The sequence below is a fragment of the Lepisma saccharinum genome, chromosome 8 (assembly GCF_977018435.1).
Source record: "Lepisma saccharinum chromosome 8, izLepSacc3.1, whole genome shotgun sequence".
Lineage (NCBI taxonomy): Eukaryota > Metazoa > Arthropoda > Insecta > Zygentoma > Lepismatidae > Lepisma > Lepisma saccharinum.
In genome coordinates, this window is record NC_139236.1 from 44,861,770 (window position 1) to 44,880,453 (window position 18,684).

The following is an 18,684-nucleotide window of genomic DNA, read 5'->3' on the forward strand; positions in this document are numbered from 1 at the left end:
TCGTAAGCTTCTCATCCGTTAAATGATCTAGAAATTTTATCACGTTTTGAGAACTTTTGTCCTGCCTTTAACCGAACCTTATTTTCATGTGCTGCACGAAAAAGAAAGAAGAATCCTCTTTGTATACAGCATGGTTTGCTTCTCTGGAAAGGGAAGTTAGTTTGTTTGTAATTCAATCCAAATCGTTTATCCTTATACGTATTTATTTAACCTTACAGCTGAATGCAACGATAATAGCAAATAGTTTACTGTATTTATTTTTACTGATATTTACTGTAATTTAGGCATTTTATAAACTTTATATAATTTTCGTCTCAATGGACTAATTGCACGAAGCAAATAAAAAAAATACGTCGAAGAAACAATCATTACGTTATGCTTTTAAAAAGCGAATAAAAACATGCTGCATAAAGTAAACTTACTCTGTCGCTTTTTCGGCTGTTATACTTATCATGTTAGAATGGCTCATGAATATGAACTTCCCTACATTGCATTACTTGCATTACGAATAAGTGGCAGTATTTGCAGTATTTGCTCACACAAATCAATTATAATATTGTATTTGTACTTACTGGACGTGTATTTCTTACCGCGGGAGAAAAAAAATAAACCTGTAGGATAACAATGAATGTGCATAAATCTTGCTTGTAATTCATACCCCTGTATAAACTTCGAAGCTTATTTTCTGAACTTAAAAGTAAAAATGTTAAAATTTTGTTTCACATCTATACAACGCCCCTCTCGTATATTTCGAAATTACAATTGAATCGCACAAAAGCTATAAGGGGATTCCATCGTCCACACGAGAGATTGTCTATTGTTTTGTTTTTCTGTCTTTTTGCCCGTCAAGTGACGCCACTGTACTTGAGTATCATTCCTGAATTTCGTGTCCATGGATCTCCGGAAGGAAAAGATGAAAATCTTCATTGAACCAAAGAAACTTGCAGGTCACATGATTCAGCCTGCTGCTGGTTTGTGTGTGAGCTCGCGATGTAGCAATTGTAGAGGGCGTCAAATTGCAGAGTCGTGCTTGTTATTTTCCCAGGCTGTTTTCTGGGGTTTGTTGTTCAATGTGCAATCGAGGAAAGTGGTGTTTAAAAATGTGTGTTCCAATCACGGACAAATAGTGTACATACACATGTTTCTGTCTCCGATACGTTGAAGAATTTTTCCATGTCACTTTGTCTTGACGAGGACTTCAAGGGAGGTAAGTAATAAATGCCAGCCTATTTACGTATAAATACGCAAATGAAGTGAACTTCCTTGTGTTTGTTTGTACCGTAATTACACATGCAAAAAATACACTACAGCTGTTGCCGGCCTCCGGACCGGAATGGTTAGCGCAACACGTTTCAACGCTATCCTGATATTAGTGTATGTGTAGGGGGTTACAGATGTCCATTGCAAATTCTCTGGGGCTAACTAACATGGGCCTAACTTTGAGGGGGAGGGGCAGAATTGAAAAGTTTTCCATCCCATAAAAATAATGTCCAAGACTATTTTGCTAAATAACTAACACTTGAGAGACCAAAAAATCACGCCTTATTTCTTTGATCCTCAAGTTAGGAGGTTAACAAACATATTCTTGTAAATTTTAACATTTGAAAATTTTGGAGAGCAAGTGGACATGATGTTGAACCATCCTCCACTTTGAAGGGGACGATAACATAGCGACGGTGACTTTTTCCAATGGAGAGAATAGATACAATGATCAATGGCCATTGTTGAACCAATCAGATGTGCGGGTGCCCCCCCCCAACGATTTTAGAACACGTCGTAATAAGGTAATCTTGCGAGCTTACTACTCGTAAAGTAGCAAAGAGCATTGTAATGGCCTTATACCCCAACGAAAGTTTTATGATGAAAAATATTGTCACAAGAGTTTTCCTTATTTTCTGTTGAAATGCGTCTACCGTACTATAAAATCCGGGGGGGGGGGCTAAGATCTGTTTTGAGGTGCTTCAGCCCCCCCCCCTTGCAGTGGAGTCGGCGTTTCAGCCGGCGCGGGGACAGTCTTTATGCCAGTGACACTCTGTTGCCGCGTTTACCTACGAAGGAACTTGCGGTCAAAGCACCAATTAGGCCTAGTGCTTGGGCAAGAATTGGCAACATTAAAATCCCTCCTCCCCGAAGCAGCCAGCATGGAAACAGGATTTTGTCAAATTAGCCGTTTTGCGCTGTGAATGGAGACCGGTTCTTACGGCGACTCCACTGTAGGCCCCTATTTAGAGTACCATGGGTTGACTACGTGAGCATAGAATGAACTTAAAAACAAAGCAAGCTTCGATGACTTAAAAAAAAAACTGGAACCTTCGGTGACGAGGTTGTCACCTCACTCAAACCGTCTCCGAAGTGAACACCACTACCAAACGAAAGGTGCGCCGTTTTGAGAGTGGATCAGTTGAATTTGCATATTGAGGGAGGGGATTCATGTTAATGGGACCGTTACTTTTCGTCCTTTTGTCGTAACAATTTGGAATTTTTCAAAACGAAAATTTGGTGAATGGTTAGCTTCTATTTACAAGACCTTCGGCTACGAAATATGACCCCAATGCTTCAAAGCTTGCGACTACCACGTGCATGATAAAAGTAACAGCCCTGGTGAGTCTAGAGCTGTATTTCATCGTCGGTTTGTTCAACTGATCCACCGCTCACTGGGCGTTGCTTCGCAGGTGATGGAGATGTCCTTGTGCGCCCTGGGTGCGGCCATTCTGAAAATTACTCTGGTCCCGCGTTGCCAAGTGTATATCCGCGGGGGAATTCTCCCAAGGTCCTTGGGATATATCTGTGGAGGGATATCGGAGCAGTACGTCAAGGCGATGGCAGTGTCCCCATTGCTCTTGCTGCAGGATTTTTTTTTCTTGTTACTACTTATTCTTTCTTGTTCTCTTGGCTCACATTTGGTGGAGTCTGTATGATGTCTACCGGGATGGGTGATGAGTGGGAATTTTGACGTTTGGGAGCTGGGGTTTAGGGAGAATTGACACCGAAACGACAGGCGACACTTGTCGCTTGAGGATTTCACCAATCGAACGCATGCTTTTTGCGGCCTGACATGCTGCTGTTAATTTGTTCACAATTCCGTTCAGTTCGCAAACTGTTCCCAACTTCTCACAATTACTTGCTTACTTTTCGGGTTGTGAAGGATCACACACACACACACACACAAACACCACTCTTACGACATCATTTTTCGTGGTGAAGGAGCATTCTAATATCGTGACAGTGCTTTCAATATTCGCTTCATGTGCTTTGCCATGAAAGTATTAACCCTACGCAGTACCGCCGGGCCAGGAACCGCCGCGGAGACCGCCTTTATGGCAGTGACCCTCTGTTGCCGCGTTTACATGCGAAGGAACTCACGATCAAACAGCCAATTACGCCGCCCGCTTGGGCAGAAGCGACAACGTTAAAATTCGTCCTCCCACTCTAAGAAGTATGCAAGTGTTGCCACCAAAAGTGGTGTTCACAGAACACTTCTTTGTGTTAATGCGGAATTGGCGTTGTTTAACACCATTTTTGGTGTCCTATTACACCATCCAAGTATGGAGGCCTTAGGTGTTATGCTGCACCATTTACGGTGTTACACCACTTTCTGTGGCAACTCAGTTGCACATTTTTTTAGAGTGAAAGCATCCATTAGGGAAACAGGATCTTGTCAAAATAAACGTTCTGCGCTTTGATTGCACACCGGTTTGTACGTCGGCTCCATTATAGATTCTGGTTTACTACAACTGGGGGTAGAGAGTCGTTGCTATGAGAATGTCCTTCGTGATGGGGTTAAGGGTGGGATTAAACAATTTCAGGTGAGCCTTGCATCGGTTGTCACGGTGGTTCTCTTCCCCCCCCCCTTTTTCCTTCACACACACGTACTGTACGTACATAACACTGGGCTCTTTGCAGGGTTGCCCTGTCAAGAAGAGTGAAAAAATACAATATTTCAAGAGTAATAACACCATTAAGCCTTGTTTCCATGATAACCAAAAATCCAATATGCTGACCAAGGCAGAATTTACTTTATACGTTTTAAAAACATAAACTAAACGTTACGTTTCAACCTTCTAGCAAGGTCTTCTTCATACTCTGTAAAAAAAAATGTATTTGTACAGAGTCTGAAGAAGACCTTGCTACAAGGTTGAAACGTAGCGTTTAGTTTATGTTTTTAAAGTACAGTAAATTCTGCCTTGGTCAGCATATTGGATTTTTGGTTTTCAAGAATGAACCTAATTAATTAAATTTTCGGAACGTTGATGCACTAAATGAAAATATCAGAAAGTGATTCACTAGAAATATCATTTCTCAGTGTTCAGATATAATTTGGAAACTTTCTGTCGTCCGGTTTTTGAGATAATCGTGACCATAGTACCCCGTAAGGGTACAAAGAAAATGCTCAGGTCTTCGCCAGGATGGATGATCACCTTGAGCATCCAACCCTGCAAGGTGGTTTCCTCAAGCTTTCTCCATTATGCTCACTTCATATTTCTTCCTCCACTTTTCTTCATTTGTTTCTTTGTTTACCGTTCCTCCGTATTGACAGAATGGAATTTCTTTGTTAGCTATGTTCTTCTAGCTCGTTTCCCGCCATTCTTTCGTTCTCTCTCGTTTCCCATGTTTTACTCTATACTTCGTTCGTTCTCCCTTTTTCCCCTGTTTATCTTTATATTTCTTTCGTTCTCTCTCTCATTTCTCTTTTTATCTATCTACTTTTTTCGGTCTCTCATTTCTCTTTCTATATATATACAGGGTGTTTCAAAAATACTTTTACAAACTTTGAGGGCTGGTTCCTCAAACCAAAACAATAAAAAAGTTCATATAAACATATGTCCGAAAATCCTTAGTTTCTCAGTTTTTAATGAAAGTTTACGCTCAACGCATTTCAAGGTACAATCCACCAATTTCCCTTGCAAATAAGAAGAAGCATGTGGTTAATGCATGATGGGGCTCCAGCACATTTCGGTCGCATTGCTTGAGAAGCACTGGCTGATATCTACCATGACAGATGGATAGGTAGGGTGATGACCAGTTTCATGGCCTGCACGTTCCCCCGACATCGATCCTTTGGATTTCTATCTGTGGGGCCACCGAAAACAATTGTCTTATGCAGTTGACATTTCTAATGTAGACACACTTCATCAACGTGTGATGAAAGCCTGCGAAACCGTTCGACACCGTGTGGGAGTATGTGAAAGGGTGCGCCGGTCCATGATCCGACGTGTGCATGCGTGTGTGGAAGCAAGAGGACGACATTTTGAACATTTATTATGAGTTTCTGAGTTGATGACAGTTTCATCACTTGCTAATAAGCTGGCAATATCTAACAGATTTGTCATTATGTTCTTTCATTAAAAACTGAGAAACTAAGGATTTTCGGACATATGTGTATATTAACTTTTTTTCTTGTTTTGGTTTGAGAAACCAGCCCTCAAAGTTTGTAAAAGTATTTTTGTAACACCCTGTATATACATCTTTCGTTCTCCCTCTCTCTTTCCCTTTGTTATCTACGTACTTCTTTCGTTCTCTTTCTTTTCCCCTTTTTATCTACTTCTCTCGTTCTCTCTTTTCCCTGTTTTTATCTATCCACTTCTTTCGTCCTCTCTCTCTCTCTCTCTTCACCTCTATTTCCTCCTACCATTCTCACTCTTCTGTTTTTCTTTCTTTCGTTCTTTTCTTCCTCTTGTGTATATTTTTTACTTATTTCCTTCTTCCCTTTTCTCATATCTGTCTCTCCCTCTCTGTCCTTCATTTTGCTTCTTCTTTCTTTTCATATTTCTTCATAGTTGCTCATTATATCATCCTTCTCACTTGTTAATTCTGGAAATTGCTTATGTGGGCAGGCTACACAGTGGCTTACATCTGCGAAGGAACATTAAATTTTTGTATGGTCTTTCCTACACGGTGCAGGAGGCTACACCCGACAAGTAGGATTGGTGTGCGGGGGATGGGTGAGTCCAAAAAACGTGGTGTGTAGCGAAGCTGAAGAGACCTCCATGATTTGACAGTTTCTTCTTATGCCACAAGAGCTACTTTGTGTGCCGAAGGAGCCGAAAAGAAGTAAGGGAAATAAGTTATTTTTGACGTGTTGTATACCTCGTTGCTTGGACACGTCATCGAGTCCGGAGAGCTGGAAAACTGCAAAATCTGTATGTAATTCGGCAGAACCGAGCAAAGGAGGGAGGAGAGTGGGGCAGTGTAGCCGATGAGTCACCAAAAGTCAAACAACCTCACGGCTCGTGAAGAAAAAAAGTAGTAGCAGTTCTTTACGACATCTGGGCAGAGGCAAAGTGCCAAATCCTTTTCTCCACACATCTGGACCCTCACCTACAAGGGAGAGAAACAGTGTCGCTAACCACATTGAAATGTATCTATGCAAGGGATTTTTTTTAAAGTTTTATGTTGCGAGTATATAGAACTAGAGGTTGAAACGTAAGTGCCCACTATCTGATACACCTCTCGCCGCCTTTGCACTTTCTATAAATCAATCTCCATTTCACGATGAAAATTTATTTGCAAGTTTTCAGGATAAAAAGGTAATTATAGTTTCGTCGGCACTTTATTTCACGTCTGGTTTTGCTATATTGCTGCTATTTATTTTACGCCTCTTCGTGAATTCATATCATTCTGTGATTTTTTTTCTTCTTTCACGTTTGTCTGTAACACTATTTTTACGTACATTCCTTTTCTGGTAATTATTCTCTCTCCTTTACTGTATATTTCCTTTCTATCGGTGCCTATTTACTCTTCTTTCAATGTCTATTTCCACGTTTTTCACGTGGAATGTACAGTGTGTTTCAAAAGTCGCGCTACATGAACTTTCATGGAAATGAAAACTGAAGGACGTCCGCAGGATTTTTTCCAGGGAGGGGCAAGGAAGTTATTTTTTCCGGGGGGGCAAACAAGTCACATTTTCCCCCAAAAGAATGTAGTTCCCTAAAAAAATTGCTTAAATTTGAATTTATGGTGTTAATGCAATAATTAACACATATTATTGTGGCTAAAATGAAATTATATGTGTGAAATACATAATTTTTGGTTGACTCATTTTCCAGAGGGGGCACGGCCCCCCCTTGCCTCCCTTCCGGACGCCCATGATATTAACACCAGGCTTTCTGCATTATGAAGCCTCATCCATTGGGATATCATTAATGCTTATGGTTACCAGTTCAGTCCATACAGGAAATTTTGGACACTAATTAATGCCTTATAAGTCAGAGCGAGCTTCCTCCATATTGCTAATTTCGGGGGGGAAAGGGATAGGAAACTATCCCAGGGATCATAATATGCAGTTTTCTGGCTGACACCATGCAAATTAGAGGTGTGCAACCAGCAGGGGTTATGTGCAGTAGCCTACATATGAATCTAGGAATAGCAATTTTATGGGAGAATTGAAAAGTGGCATTTTAGTGGCTTATAATCTTGGTTGGCTACACCAGCAGAATATAATTTGCCCACGGGCAAAATGTATCCAAGTACTGACAAATGCAATTGCATTAAAAATTATAATTTCCGTTTATATAAAATCGCTATTGCATTGCCGCATCCATCAAATGCTCCACATGACCCAATTTGGTTAGAAACCACAGATTACCATGACGTCAATCACGAAAATGCGAGTTGTGATCCTGTGTTATTTTCTTATCCCATTTTGCAACCGAAATTAGCATTCTGTACACTACTTGAGCCATTAGTTAATAATGTATGGAACAACTGTATGGATTGAACTGGGGATCAAAAGTACTAAAAATCTCAGTGGGCGAGACTTCATAATGTAGCAAATTCGGTGTAAATATCTATCCCAGTAAGTAATAAGGCGAATTTAGGTAAAAATGGCAAAATGAAAATGGCAAGCGGAAAAAATGGCAACGGTAGAAATGGCAATAATAGAAATGGGAAATGCAATATATTCTGATTTTATGTGAAAATTGAGAAATTATGTCTAGTGTTGCATCATTTGTAATTAAATATAATATAATTTTGATGTCTTAACACTGTCTTTGAATAGAAAAATTGTATTTGATGTTCCCAAAAATTATTTTTAAATTCTTCATTCTTTAATCTGGTAGAACTTGGGGCACCTATAAAATTACTATAAAATCACATATTAATGAAAGGTGACCTTTTGAATAATTTCAAGCATGTGAAATGAAACTTGGAGGGTAGCATAGCAGGTGTTTTAATTTTGACTGAAAACAAGTTTCCATCTTGGGCGCACCTGCTGACCAATCACACAAGTATGACTTCACCCCATATATCCATGATTCGTCACCTGTTACAATCTTATATACGTCTTTTGAAGCACCACGATTGTATTTATTGAGCATTTGTTTGCACCAATTGACGTGAGTTTTTGTCAAATTGTGTGGGATCCAACGAGAACATACCTTTCTCACAGCTAAATGATCATGTAATATTTTATATATGCTGGTGGAACTAATGCCTATGGTTGCCTCAATCTCACAGTATGTCACATGACGATCTTGCAGTATTAGGTTTTGCACAGCATCAATGTTTTCTTGAACAACAACTGATTTTGGACGACCTTCGCGAATCTCGTCGGTGAGCGAATGGCGGCCACGATTAAATTCGTTATACCAGAGTTTCACAGTGGCAAAGGATGGGGCTTCATCGCCAAATGTGGAAGTAAGTTGATCGATGCACTCTTGTCTTGATAATCCACGTCGAAAATCGTAAAAAATCATCGCACGAAAATGTTCACTAGTTAATTCCATTTTATTGTTGTCGCGCAATCTCCAAGGCAACATAAACAACACAAATCCAGCTATTGACAAAACATTTGAAGTACGTTATGGTCAATAATGCCAGACGATTCCGTGCCTACGTCAAATCGCGCCTAACTTCAATCAGTGTCGCCAAGACTCAAAATATAAATAGTGGCCCTCGTAAGGTGGAGGTGTGCTGACAGGAACAAATTTAAGTGTCGAGGAATTTTAAAAACAAATTCATATAAACAAAAACCTGTGCTGCATACTGCATCAATGTTTTTCTTTCCTCCGAATTACATATGATTTGCTTATAACAATTATTTATATTTCCCTAGTTTTGGAACCCAAACGCAACCACTGGATATATACTATAAATAAGAATTGTTGCTGTAAACCAAGTGAAAGTTTCAGAATACGTGCCTATGACTTTTGCCTTTGTGGGTACATGCAGTCGTTCGCATTCTAAAAAGGAAGAAGAATAAGTCTATAGTAGTCGTATTCTGATACATTGTTACGTTCATGCAATCATGTAAGATTGATTTGGAACTGTACCACGAACATTTTATTAGGTTTGGTAACCTTATTCGGTAATATAGTGTATAAATTATCATAAACTAATTTCACACGTATCAGGTATTGCATTCTTAAGACCCTGATGAATACTCTTTACAATTTACATGTGAATTATTTATATCAATTATTTATCATTTGCTTTTCCTTTCTTCTTGTCGGCATTTTTACTTTCGCCATTCTCACTTTTGCCATTTTTTCCGTTTGCCATTTTTTCCGTTTGCCATTTTTTCCGTTTGCCATTTTTTCCTTTTGCCATTTTTTCCTTTTGCCATTATTTCCTTTTGCCATTATTTCCCTTTGCCATTATTTCCGTTTGCCATTTTTTCCATTTGCCATTTTTACTTGGCCATTTTTTCCTTTGCCATTTTTACCGGACACCAATAAGGCATCAGCTTTGTTTTCGAATTGCGCGACTTGCGAAACATGCTATATCATAATTTGACGTAAACTTGCGCAAATCCACAGGCAGTGGTTGGCAACACTGACAAGGGAGAGCGATAAGTTGATCAACTACAGGGAGGTTATTTCAGTCGTTCACCGCCAGAGTGACGGCCGTTCGACGGACTCTTCATGCAACAGGTCCCGGCAAATTGCATTGCAGGAAGTCCGTAACAGAAACTGCTTGTTTTGTAATGTTTCCACTTTTCACAATTACAGTTACAATTACAATTGAAATAAGCACGTAACTTGTTGCAAGGATGCTGGAAAAGGTGCCCTCCCAAATACAAATATTTCTGGCACCTTATTTCTGACATGTAATCTTAGATTAGACATCGCTACTTTATCCTCAGTTGTCGCGACAGCGCGGGCAGCTTATCGGGGAGTTGTCAGCCGCGAGAACGCGCTTCATACTGCACGTGTCGGCAGTGATGCCAACCGTAGGGACATTTCCCTACTCATAGGGACTTTTCACTAAATTTCGCCCGCGTAGGGACGTAGGGACAGATTTTGCCAAATGAGGGAAAACGTAGGTACTTTTTTCTATATTGGAAAATGACATTTTATGAATTAGTTTATCTGGATACTTTTGCGAGGAGGAGAAAAAAGAACTAACTAACAAATCTCCATCAGAATTTTGGAACATGTTATCGGTTACCAAAAACTTTCAAGGCAAGTTCTTTTTTGAAAACATTTCCACTCTCGCGAAAATAGTGCTGCATTCTAACGCGGAAACGGAAAGAATATTTTCAATGTTAAGTGATACAAAAACAAAAGAGGGAAATAAAATGGGACCAAAATTGTTAAAGACTGCAGGAAATGCAGCATATATCACCAACCAACATCTATCTCTTCACACCAGCAACATGTATGACTTCAAATAACATAATCAACAGTAAACGACTCAACGTTATTCATTAGGGGTGTGCGGGATCCCGAAAAGTCAGGACCGGGATCGGGAAAAAAAATTCCCGTCCCAATCCCGACTTCGGGAAATGACTTCCTGACTTTTCGGGATCCCGAGCAGTCGGGAAATACCGAATGGTCACTTTAAAAAGTCGTTAATTCTCGACGTTTTCTGCATTGTAAGTTTCTGGAACTTATCGAAAATTGTAAGTTTTTATTCTAGAAATACAAAAACAATCACTTAAAGAGAAAATGACTTGTAGATTTCGAGAATTCGGGAAATTGCAAATTTTTTAGTCCCGAATGTCGGGATTTTAAAAAAAATTCCCGTCCCGACCCAAAAAATTCTGTCCCGCACACCACTATTATTCATTAAGGCAAGAATTTACAATACCGGACCATTCTGTAATTTCTATGCTACGTCTTATACTCACGAAATAATTAGTCGTGATGATTTATCTCAAGTTAACAGGTTGGGGTGAGGTGAAAAAATTGTTCATTAACGTGTAGAAGTTGTAAAACAAGCTTTTCAATTCTCGCAATGATTCTCCGTATACAAGTATGGTAGCCATATTTGTTGATATGAACAAATTACAATTAGTTACGCTGTCTACATCGTTGCCACACTGTTGATTTCATACTTGGAGAGCATAAATTGTGTAAGAATGGCGGAAGAGAACAGTAAAAATGTTGTTAAAGTTGTACAGATTGTTAGGTGGAGTGTGCAGGAGGATGGCTCTGGGCTAATTAATAAACTTATGGATTTCAGTATATTGCCCAAAGAACGTGCTTACATGTGACAGCGACAATCACGATGTAGAAGAACTGATTTGATTACAGGTAAATTTGGCAACAGTACATCAATCATAAAATTGCAGGATACGAAAATGGCGTCTTCGATGATGAACGTTTTCCGTTAAAGTGCTACGAAATAAAGATTTTTTTATCGGTTCGTAATCACAATTACCGCAAAAGCATTCAGGAATAGCCACACTGACCATTCTCGGTAAGGTTAGGTTAAATTAGGTTAGGCAAGGCAAACATAGTTAAAATTTGGGCTAAAAAAAAACATGCACGGGTAGCCCCACAAACCATTGACGGATAGCCCCACGAACCATTCAGGTACGGTTAGGTTAGGTTAGGATAGGCAAACATAGTTAAAATTTGGGGTCGTAGTAATATCAGGAATGTATATTTCGTTTTTTAAGTATTGGAAACACAAAATCTTCCGGTAAATAATGAGCAATCGTGCCGATCGCGGACCACTCAATTTAACTTATTTTGCAATTTCTACACGTGACCCCCCAAATGTTAACTTCAAATTCGTGATTAGGAGGCCTCAATTAGTGAGTATGCGAAATATTACAAAAATCGGGGAGGGGTCCTGTATTGTAAATTCGCTCCTTCATTAATTGTGGAAGCACCGAGCAGAAAGATTTGGTAAGTAAATGTGTATATTTTATCTTCTGTTTTGCATGCTCATGAGGTGTTGTTTTTTTAGTCACTTTACTTGGCGTAGGGACATTTTGACTACGTCTGTAGGGACATTGCCGAAAAATGGTTAGCAACACTGTCGGCTACCAGACGTAGTCAGTGTACGTTCATGTTCACTTCTGTTTGCGTTTATCAGTACGCGTGTTGTTTATAATGTGTTATTGTACTGTGCTACTCATTGCCAGTGCTTTATTGTGTGTTACTTGTTATTCATTCATTACTTATGCCGTTAAACAAATATGGTCTTGAACAGAGAGTTTTTATGTACGATAATTACGTGAAAACGAATTCTTGCAGAAAAGTGGTCAGGGAATTGCGAGAGACAGGATCTCTTGAACCTAAGAAACGTGTTGTATTGCTGTTGAAGGAGGTCATTTTCAACATCTCTTATAACACAGGAGGTTAGTGATCATCATTATTATTACTTTTAAATATCATTTTACGCTTTCGGTTTGCTTTATGCGCCGGGATGCTGTCTTCCCTTTCTGACAACTGACGATAAAGTAACGATGTCTAATCTAAGATTTTCTGTCAGAAATAAGGTGCCAGAAATATTTGTATTTGGGAGGACACCTTTTCCACACACACACAGCATCCTTGCGACAAGGTACGTGCTTATTTCAATTGTAATTGTGAAAAGTGGAAACATTACAAAACAAGCGGTTTCTGTTACGGACTTCCTGAACGCAATTTGCCGGGACCTGTTGCATGAAGAGTCCGCCGAACGGCCGCAACGCTGGCGGTGAACGACTGAAATAACCTCCCGTATTACCCAGAGAAAACTCTGCTGCGTAAACAAACAGCGTGAGGGTTTTCGCATTGAGAGTTATGAATCTGTTCTAGTTAAATATAGTGGATGGAATGCGTCTCTCTTCCTCTGTGCCTTAGATATCAACACGGTTCATGAATGTTAGCACGTGTCTTAATTTATTCGTTTATTCGGAGGTCACAGATTCATGGGCGTCTGCAATTGTTGCACGCTGCCTCACCTTGTACAAAATATGTTCTGGGCGCTGTTGTCAGTTCTCGTGATGTTTCTCTGCAGTGTTGCTACTGGGAAAACTTCCCTAAAGGAAATTAACAAAAATTACTTGGCATTTTTTAAAAATTGATAAACCTTTCACTCCGGTTGATAATGCTCATTTTTTTGGGGATGCGTTACATTGCGGTTATGCGTCCATGAAGGACTTTTTTTTTTAAAAAAAAAAAAAAAAGACAGTGAGCGCGGATTGGTCAGCGCAGCGCCCCAGAACGCCATGGGCCCTATAGGCCCATGTCAAGGTTAAACACAGACGAACATCATCAGAAACCGAAAAAAGAAAAATGCGACGAGATATCTTTCTTTCTTAGTTGTTATTTCCTCGTAACAAAAGACCCCCTGGGGATCGAGATTTGAGGCAGTGGTAGGGATGTATAAGAAAGACCTACTTTAGGTAGAATTCACACCGAAGCGACAAGGCGACACGAGTAATGTTGGGCGATATCAACTAGACGATATATCTGTGCAAACTACTCCGCCACAGAGGTTGGCTGCATGGCTATTCATTCCCTTCCTTATGTATTTCTGGTATCTGGTTCTTACTTCCGTTTTTTAGTGTTCCAGTTGTTGACTTGCCTGTAATGTCTTTTATGCACACACTCTTTCAGTACTTTTCCAGTTGCCTACTTACTGTACTGTTTATTTTTTTATCTTACTTGAATAAATCGTATCTTATAAGATCAAGGATTTCTCTGATGGAGTTTAAACAACGATGTCGTAATCAAGGGGTTCCGAGTTCGATTCTCAGAGGTTGATACCGACTCTGATTCTTTGATCGGTGAAATTTATACAAAACATAACTTCTGGTACCCGTGCAAAGTAATACAGCCGTCATTGTCACAAATAGTCTGGCACAGACATAATTCATTCACACAACTGTTTAAATTATTTATAATACAATTCCAATAGTTAATTTAAATTTAATATCAAATTTGTTCATGCATCCATTAGCATTTTCACCCACATTCCCTAGAATCTTGGTTGATTCCAGACTTACTCCTTCAACTGTTTGCCAACTGCACTTATCGAAAGGATAAAAAGAAGCGACGCCAAAATACCAAAGTATCGTCTGTAGTGAAATTTTCCTCAGGTTGGAACCACTGCCGTGACATTTCAGATTGTGTTATGTGGTACTTGAAAAGAGCTAGAATTTTGTCACCCACCATTTTTTTTTTTTCATTGAATGGAGTGAGTCATGCAGATCGTGCTTGAAAACCAGAGTTGCTTTCCATGTGGAAACAGAACCAACAAGAGATCTGGCATCACTGCAACGGTCAGTTTTAGCGTGCGTCCTTGGAATGAAAACGGCATGACGTAACTTCCCGAGCGTCTTCTCTAGCACGTGTTGGCAGAAGCATGGCAACATTGGAGAATGCGATCATCTGCCACAAACAGAGCTGGGGATTGACTGAAAAAAAAGGGGGATAGCGAAACGAGTCTTGGCAACACTGCACGAAGCGGTTTGTGGCATCTGTGCAATCTTGTTTTATTTCTCTCTTTCTTTCCTTTTTTTTTAAACGTAAAAGCAAATAAGGGAAAAGTCAACTTGAAATACGAGGAGAGAGTGCGTAAGGTAGATGACATGCAGGATCTAGGAAACAAGTTTCTTGGTGTGTTGACAAGTTTTACAGTTTTGCTGTTTTTACGTTGCCCGATCTGATGACATTATGCTTGTTCGGGATTAAGAGTTACTGTAGGCGTTGGGTGCTGCCATCTACACGTTTGATTCTAATTGCGAATGAGAGAAAGAAACACAAAACCACGACCAAACGGTACAAACTTATTTATTTTACCATCTGCCATAACCTGCCTCTCGGAAGTCCGAGTTAAACTCAAGTTAACAAGGCAAGCCAACAAGAGACGAGCGTTTCACTTGGAAGGCTCCTTCAGAGATTAGAAACACAAAAAAAGATTGAAAAGCTTGAAGGACATGCAGTTCGCGTGCTGACCTCGAGTATTGACCGCGCTAGTCCAAAGCGAAATTAAACCCACGTGGCATCAGGATGTGCGTGGAAAAGTACGGCGACTTGTTTGATAAAAATTTCCACCGCGAGCAAATTAGAAGGCGGATTTCATGCGATACATGCTTGTTACGGCAAGAAGTTAGACACGATACGAATGTCAGATTCTGTGGTGTTCGGTGGTAGCCATGTTGATAGTTTTTCGTTTCTGAGACACAGCAACAACAGAGCGTGAAGCAGCAGGTCATATTAGATCAGCAAGCCCTCCTGCTATACAGTAGCGGCGTTGCGTTTGAGTGCCAAAAGGGGGGGGGGGGAGTTTACTTAGTTGACAAGGCTTAGCATTAAGATGCTGTAGTGCAGGGGCAAAAAGTGGGGGGCAGTTGCAACCCTAATCTCCGCCATTGGCTGCAATTATTATTATTATTTGGAAATTACTTTAAAACTGTTTTCTTACATATGTTTCGAAAATCTTTCTTTGGTTACTATACTGAGTGTTATTGCAAAATATGTGAGTAGGCCCAGAGGAATTCATGACCGAGCAACTGATTACAGCTCTTGGTTAGGTGGCGTACACAGAAATTTCGTGAATGGGGTACGTAACCCCCACAACCCTTCTGGGCACACCACTTCTTTATTCACGAAGCAATTCCCATTCTAGAGAAAACTGGCTACCGATCACAATAATGACAATTGTTCCCAAATACGTGTAACTTCGCATAACAGTGATGGTCAGCCTGTATTCTTTCATTTGTACATTTTCTCATGATACACCCGAATATATGAAAATAGGCTACTTCTTGCAGTGCAATAAGTTATGGAGATTGTATTTAATTTGAGTCAACTCTCATGTATTTGAATTTATCATTTGATTATTCACCAGTTATTAAATATTCACCTGTACACGTCTCGCAATAAAAAGAACTTGTATTGCTCCCTCGACAGTGTGTGTTGAATAATTTAACATCTCTCCGGATTCGATTCCCGTTCTAGGTATTTCTTTGCGACACTATCCCTTCATCATTTTCGTCAAAATCATTCATCCTCATCGTCGCGGTTAGCCAAAATTTGCAATTCAGCAACTCCCCTCCATTTCATCCCTCAGCTATTTCTGAGAGATGGGATCGGCCTAAGCCTTATCCACCCCAAGGAACACCCTCATGTGCTTGTTATGCGCTGTGTTGCCTATCTCACAGTCAGACTGACTGACTACTGTAATCATTTGATATTATTTCATAGGTCTGTCCGTGTCAGCCTATCAAATTTTGTAGTTGCAACATGTCCCTTATTATCATGTAACCTTTCATCCTCGTCTACGCGATTATAGTCAAAATCCGAAGGAAAGCGGCGTAAAATAAGAAGCTATACAAATCGAAATACGTGGGATGATAAATTTGACTGCAAGTCTTTCTAAACCTAAAGACCCAACAATCAACGAGTGTTTACCTGGATGAACGCTCTCTTTATTTCTACACGATGATGACACTGAACTTTCAAGATGGCGACCGTGGGTGTTTCTCCCCACACAGACAGCGTCTCTTTTCTCGTATCGTGAGATCACGTGATCCACTTTCACTCCCGCCTTTCACTTCCTCAACCCCCCCAAGGTTCCGAAGAGAAAGTCAATACTACGGTGGTCCACCCCCTGCTCTCGATTGGACTCGCCCACCGGTGCCTTGGAGTTTGAGGGCAAAAAACCGGGAAAAAGGACGCTAGCAGAACTGAGAAGCATCTTTTTTAATGCCTTTCTCTATTTTTCATTAGGGGGAGGGGGGATGGAGGCGAATTCCCCTTCTGACTGTTAATTTTTGTCACTTTGCGTTGAACTATAATGGGGCATTCCATCGTTACGTGCATCAAGAGTTTTTACACATAAAATATAAGGTTCTCGACATGAGATTTGATTAAAATATTCATAATGTACTAATTTCATAGAATTATAAATCACTATGTGATGTCTACTAACAAATGGAAAAGAACTTTAGTATGAAAAGCATTAACGAAAATGTGTTACATTGTGTGACACTTTAAAAATGTAGCAAAATTTGACTTCATTTGTCTGTTAAACGTAGGCTACAGATCCTAGTAATTTTTTCTTGGTGAAAGATGCAAGTTATATGCATTCACAAACATTTAAACGCTAAAAAGAAATAATTTTCATATTGATTCATTTTGTTATTTACATGTAGTAGGACCAATGCATAAATTTATACAGATACATCCCGATGCTAAGAGTAGTTACTGGACCCCCACCCTTTTCTAACTGGAAATTGTTCAAATACCACACTGGTTTGATGGCGCCATGCCAACCAATCCTCACTGTACAGGATTCGAATGTTCTAAATTTGTCAGAACATGACACTACTTCCCCCCTCTCTTTTTCTGTGGCTGGCACCCGTGGCGGAGTGGTTAGCACATCGCGCTAAGACACCAGGGGTCCCGGGTTCAAATCCCTGCCTGGGCATGGATGTTTGTGAGTGTCCATTCATCACTCATCCTCATGTTCTCAAATTAGCCAAAAGTGGCACAAAAAGCGTAGTAAAATAAAGCAATCCAATCAATCTTTTGTCTGTGTAAAATGTATGTTAAAATGAAACTGTATAAATACTCTTCATTATCGAATTGTTTGGTCTAGAGACAAACACGCATAGTATTATTAGCACTATTATTAAAGTTATTAACAGTATATACAAAAGCAATATCAACAAGAAGATATTATTAACTGTATAGCTTTTACGTTTAAATACAATCATTAAAATACGCGTTTCATATTTTTACAATATTGCAATATGCTTCATTTATGCCAATTACGGTAATCATCATTAGTGTTCCACCATTATTATTTTTTCAGAATTTAAATTAATCCATGGACGTATAATCCATGGAACTTCGCGTATTCACACTGAAAATTTTAGGACTACAACACTGTGTAAGTATACCCAAACAATTGTGCTACGAACCCGCCAAATATTCCAAGAATATGTAGATACATATTTCCTAATGGTTCCTATAATTTCTCAACATGGATATCAGTGAAAACGATTGAATTCTATCATTTATATTTTAACAGAAAATGGTTATGCTGTTTGTTTTAAGTTTTGGTCACAAATAACAGCGCCATTAATTCATCGATACCAACATGTATAAAAGAAATTAATAAATATTGCGCAGATATCCATAACATCCTGCCTACATGATCAAAAAGAAAAAGAGAGATGGTTGAGCTACCTGGTGTAAAATAGAAGTCACAGTGCATACGGGAACAACCCCACGTCGCTGTGTTCTTCATACACAATATGGGATAGGGATTTAAAAAGCCCTGAAATCCTGGCCAGAACCGCGAAAGTCGAATTTCATAGTTAAAAGGGGGATACAGGAACAACGTTGATGTTAATCAAATAATTCAGAATTAAAAAAAAACAACAGTATTTACTTTGAATAACTGCACTCTGACTTTATCTTTTAAAAAAAAATCATCATAAATACGATTGATTGAGTTAGTTTTTTGAGTCCACTTTATGCACAGTGAGGCTAATCGGGACTGGACCTACAG

The 18,684-nt window shown here is 39.6% G+C and overlaps 1 protein-coding gene across 1 annotated transcript in view; it reads left to right on the forward strand.

The window, feature by feature from the left end:
• Positions 1-964: 964 nt before the first annotated feature.
• Positions 965-18,684, forward strand: part of LOC145991439 (phosphatidylinositol 3,4,5-trisphosphate 3-phosphatase TPTE2-like) — a 237,558-nt gene continuing 219,838 nt past the window's right edge. Inside the window, exon 1 of the mRNA XM_083127445.1 lies at positions 965-1,207. The gene's annotated coding sequence lies outside the window, so the exon portion shown is untranslated. The remainder of the gene's footprint in view (positions 1,208-18,684) is intronic.